General features: G+C 39.6%; 1 protein-coding gene across 1 annotated transcript in view; it reads left to right on the forward strand.

Annotated features, from left to right (window-relative positions):
- Positions 1-2,337: 2,337 nt before the first annotated feature.
- The window catches only part of LOC103518572 (splicing factor 3B subunit 3), a 50,664-nt gene continuing 47,324 nt past the window's right edge, over positions 2,338-5,677 (forward strand). Inside the window, exon 1 of the mRNA XM_026830331.1 lies at positions 2,338-2,476. The gene's annotated coding sequence lies outside the window, so the exon portion shown is untranslated. The remainder of the gene's footprint in view (positions 2,477-5,677) is intronic.

The following is a 5,677-nucleotide window of genomic DNA, read 5'->3' on the forward strand; positions in this document are numbered from 1 at the left end:
AAGATTGTGGGTTTGTTGGTGTAAACCTGTGACTTTAGATGCCCTCACAAAAAATAGTCTAGGGGGGGTAAAATAATTACATGATCATGGAGGCCATTTCTCGTCAGAAAAACGGAAAATGACACGATTTCGACTTGGAAAATGCTCGCGCAAAAGTGATCATGTGTCGATTTTATTATGCTAACGCGTTGTTGAACAGTTTTAGACTCCATGATGACTAATTTTGATGACAATTATAACCCTTTCAAACCTTACGTTCTTATTGGGACACCCTCTATCGACTTTCTTACTTATTATTTTTACGTATAATCTATATTTTGTGATTTTCTATTATCTTAGAGCTTTTCCTATTAGAAAGTTCTACACACTATTCATGATGCTATCTCTGCCAGCGGCTATAGCACGTTGAATACACCAGTTCCTTGTGGATCACTGAAGTTAAGCAACGTTGACCGTGGTTAGTATTCGGATGGGTGACCATCTGATGAATCCAACTTGATGACTTGTTCTACTGTCCGAGTGAGGTGAAAATAGCCTTTTTCACATTTGGTTGAGGTGGAGGTAAAAAAAGGAGTGGGCTCATTTTCCGCCAGGGTGGACTTTATAAAAACAGATAAGGTTCGTTCTCGGAACGGCTGGCTTTCTCCTATCCTGTCCTTCTCTTTCGAGACCAAGAGACCTCAGCCCTTCAAACCTCTTCAAACAAATCGTTGAGCACTGTTGTACCTAACCGCTGACTTATTTACAGAACTCTGTGCTTTTCCAACCTTCTTACTTCTTACTTACCGTATATTGTCACCCCCACCGTATTTTCAGACCCCAGAGCTGAGAACTCTCATAAATTGCACGACAAAAACCTGATCCGTTGCGCAAATGAAAATCAGAAAACATGATGCGAAAACGGGATAGTGGTGAGAACCGCCAAGTCGAAGAGTATGATGGGTGCTGGATGCTGGGAAGATATTTCGTACAATTTATAACCTCTTCTTCGTCTTCTTCTTTATTGAAGAGGTTTGATAGAGGGAACATCGGGGTCGAGTGGATTGGAACACATCACATGCCTTCAGGCACACTCCATTTGTCAAGGGTCTAGGTTTACCTTGCCCTTGTGATCAATAATTTGAAGAACCCAGATACCAGATTTACTGATGAAAAATTTGTTACTGTCCCAAAATCGCAGGGAAGGAGGACAGGATAGGAGAAAGACAGCTGTTTCGAGAACGAACCTATAATCTAGGTACTAGGATATTAAAGTTAAAGAACGGGAATCAATCCCGTGACCTAGTGCTGACAAGGCAGACACTGCACTACATCAAGCTAAGTAGGCTGAAAATTACTTACTTTCCATGTCCGGAAACACCTTACTACCTTCCAGCCTAGTTAGCTTGGTTGCTGGTGTGTCTGCCTTGTAAGGCCTAGGCCGCGGGTTCGATTCCCTCCCGAGACAGATTTGAAAAAAGAACTTGGCCTCTCAGTGAGCTCTCAAAGGTTTTTTTCTCAGGAAAAGTTTCCATTGGTGGGAGGGGGAGAAGAAAGATAATGATTCCGAAAGAGTTAAAATGAACAAAACACACACACGGAGAGGGAAAGAAAGAGTTTTGTTTGAAATAAAACGAAAAACATCTAAATCAAAAGATTACGCTCATAAATTTACCATTATTAGTTCTCAAAATATTCATAAATTTTCATTGCTTAATCCTATTAGTTGTTAGAATGTGTAGCTTGTGGAGGGTGAAATGAAACAAACATGCAAAATGAAGGAAATGGTAGACATTGCGATGAAGAATCATTGCGATCGATGAAGAAGAATTTTAGGTACCTATTACCTACCTACTATTTTTTTTTTTTTTTTTTTTTTTTTTTTTTTACGTTTGACAGAGGGATTTGTAGAGGCTTAACCCCTCCTTTAGGACTTTGAGCTCCTACACCTAAGCCTCAGGTTAGGCTATTTGTGTATGGAGTTAAGAAGTTCTGTTTTAAGAGGTTTGATCCGTTTGATAGACTGAACTGTAGGTAACTGCTAAGGTCTTGTCGTTCCGAGAAATCGAAGAGAGAAGGAAGACAGGATTGGAGAAAGCCAACCGTTCCGAGAACGAACATTATCCGTTCAGGATAAAATCCGCCCTGGGCGGGAATCGAACCCGCGGCCTAGCGCTTACAAAGCAGTTGCGCCTTGCGCTGGTAAAAAGAAAAAAAATCGTCAAAAAACCTCCGAAAACCTCTCAAACTTTTTTCTCTACCATGACATCTCATTCGTTGCTTTTCGTTGTCGTTTCATTTCACTCGTTCCTCCACGAATCAAAACCCGAGCCAACGAGGAAAAAAACTTCATTTTTCATTTCAAAAATGGCGATTTGCCGACTCCATCGAAGTCTCACCGCTCTTTTTCACTTTGTAAATTTCTGAATTTTTCTTAGCTCAGAATTTTCACACAGCCATTGAAAATGGTGATTTTCCGGTTAACATCATGACCAAGGTAAGAATTTCATTTCACTCCATTATAGCTTTTATCCCTCCTTATTCGCTTATTTTATTCCGTTCGTTCTCCTTATTTTATTCCGTTCCCAATTGTTCTGAAACTAAAAAAAATCGTGTCGTGTGTATTGGGAACACTCTCGTTTAAATTACATTGTCTACAAGGACATTTTGTGTCGTTCGGGAAAAAATCGTGTCGTGTGTAGTGGGAACACTCTCATTTAAATTACATTGCCTACAGGACATTGAGACATGTTTCCCAGCCCATGCATGCCGCATACCTACTTTTCTTTCTGTCCAATTTATGGAGGCTTGAGAACGTGTCGGTAACCTATTTGGCAAGCTTGGTTTTATTTAAATAAGTTTATTAGATCATCGTTTCTGTCCTTGAAGTCGAGACAACTCTGTCCACTTTACATAAATAGCTACCTCGTTGGTTCATTTCTTCTGGAAGTTTAAAAATTTTCAAAGAGCATGGTTAATGCTTTCTTCGGGCTGAAAACTAAACCAAATTGACATTCTACCCTCTCATTGCCAGTTATGTCCTTGGCCTAACAAAGAAATAGGCTCTCGTCAAGGTAAGTTTGAGGCTGTGGTCTCTGCTTGTTTTCCCTGTTGATTGAGAAGTTATTCTACCCTCTCACATTGCCAGTTATGTCCTTGGCCTAACAAAGAAATAGGTCCTCGTCAAGGTAAGTTTGAGGCTGTGATCTCTGCTTGTTTCCCCTGTTGGTTGAGAAGCCACAACAGTGAAAAAGGAGCTCTCACGAATGTGGAGTGACTAGTGTTATTATAGGGTTAGGTTAAATGTCTAAATGAGCTTTTCATTGAGAAGTCACAACCGTGAAAAAGGAGCTCTCACTAATGTGGAGTGACTAGTGTTATACGGTTAGGTTAAATGTATAAATGAGCTTTTCCAAATGAGCAGTCACCATGACCATTGTCATTACAGGGTTAGGTCTAACCCTAAAAGGAGCTTTCAAAAATGAGCAGTGACCTGTGTTATAGGGTTAGGTCAAACAAAACAAGCTTTCTTTAAAGTTGTGATGTCAGAATATTTACCGAAAAAAGCAATGAATGCTTAATTACCTCATCATACTAAGGCCAGTCAGACCACTGGATCATGTGCCAGTGAAAGATCTCCATTTCAATTTGAGAGGCCTGGAAATGGCAAGATTTTTCCTCACCTGTGGTCTATCAGACCTGCATGGCTGTGCCAACAACACATTGACTTTAAAACCAGGTGTTTCATGGTTAACCACTTTATTTTAAAAAGCTGCCTGTCTCAGTCAGAGTAGCTGTCCTTACACATGGCCTATAGCAGGGAGTTTCAACAGCCACATGCTACATTGACAGATTCTCTGTGGGCCACCTACATGGAGCAGGCCCGTTTCCAGGATTTTCTTGAGGAGGTTAATGCTCCACATTTTCAAAGTCCACCTCATAGTAATAGGGCAAAAAGCCCAAGGGGGAGCCCAGTCAAAAATATTGAAATGCCTTGAAAATGGTCTGGCAGGCCACATGTGACTAGCAGGCTGCTAGTTGTAAATGGCTAGCCCATAGAATCACACAGATCACACTTCAATTTTTTAGTAGTTATTTATTCTGTAGATATCTACTTGAGAGTTTTGAAACTGTCTTTATTAGTTAGGTACTAGGTACTTGTTTTAGTAGGTGTCGACAACAGAGAACTGAAAATTAAGGAGCGCGGTAGCGCTCTGCCCCGCCAAGTCAAGAAAGTTTGACCGTTGACTATAGCTTAAACCCAACCCAAGCTAAATTGTTAAAACCATTCAAAATGACCTTGTAAAGTGGTTCATGTTTTTGAACAATCTATGAAAATTTTATATGATATCCAAATGGAATGCTTTCTTGCTTTTGATCTGTATCTTCATTTATTAACAACTGCTTGTTCCAAGTGACTTAATCCATCCCATTATGACATTCTAACCAGGCTGGCAGGCTCCTTTGAGATCCAGGATTGAAGTTTAGTCAAATCATGTTGAGTCTGGGTCATAGAATGTCCGTTTTTTTTTTTTTTTTTTTTTTTTTAAAAAAAACTTTTTTCCCCAAAATGTGAGGAAAACACTTCCTGACAAAATGTGATTGCCGTTGTCCACACCATTGTTTAAAATACTTCCTTCCTATAGGATAGGAAAGTCAAAAGTTTTCCACTCTTCCTGAAATCATGTAGAAAATAAATTTGTTTCACTACTGCCTTCTGTCTCTTAAGTTAAAGGTGGGTTCTAAATGTTCTGCCCACCCACTTTATCCCAATTAATTCCTGTCAATGATTCAAAACTTTAACGGATATCGATTACCTGATCTCCTTTGACTGTTAAAACCCCAAATTTTGCCTAATTGTTTGAAGACAGAATAATGGGACATGCAATGAAAACTAATTTTTTGAACTTGGCAATTTCAGAAAACAAGTGTAAATTTTAATGTTCAGGGTTGTGGTTATGTAACCAGATGTGCAGAAGCCATTCCTGTCCTTTCTTGGCGTTGAAAAAATGTGTGGTAACTTAACCGCCTTCAATGAGCATGTAAGTTGCAAGAGAAATTTCATTTTTTTTTTTTTTTTAATGCAACTTGAAAATTGAACGAGAAGGTTTGAAGGAATTGAGATCCAGCAATTTTCAGCAGACAAAAAAATTGGAAATGCAGAACTCTGGCCTTAATTTTCTGAAAATCTCACCACTTTTAAGGGGCCGACATTTTTTCTGGAATAGGAAACTTGGCCTTTTTTTCACATTTGGTGTTTTTTGTGGGGGATCTCACTCCCTTTTTCTAAGTGTGTATTTACACTCTCTAGTAGGTACAGCTATTTGCGCTATTTAGTTACCTGCTAATTTGCGAGCTTTTGAAAAAATTCTCCCGCACATCTTTTTTGCCGCAAACTGTTTAGCGATTAAAATCGCTTGGAGGAGTGAGGGAGAGTGTGTGTTACAACTCCCGTAAGGGCTACAGTATCTTTGAACTTTAAACCGTCCTCTACACATCCCAGAACTACTCATTCATTTCCCTTTTTAGACTTTTAAGCCGCTTTCAACGTGAACCGAGGCGGGTGGTCCCCGCCTTGTATTGGAAAAAAACCGCCAAAAGGTTGGTTCTTTTGGCGCAGATCTCTATAGACTTGATTGGGATATGGGGGACATACAAATAGATATGATCTTTTCAGTTTGTGAGAGTCTGCCTCTTT

This window comes from Diaphorina citri, unplaced genomic scaffold (genome assembly GCF_000475195.1).
Source record: "Diaphorina citri unplaced genomic scaffold, Diaci psyllid genome assembly version 1.1 scaffold2254, whole genome shotgun sequence".
Classification (NCBI taxonomy): Eukaryota; Metazoa; Arthropoda; class Insecta; order Hemiptera; family Psyllidae; genus Diaphorina; species Diaphorina citri.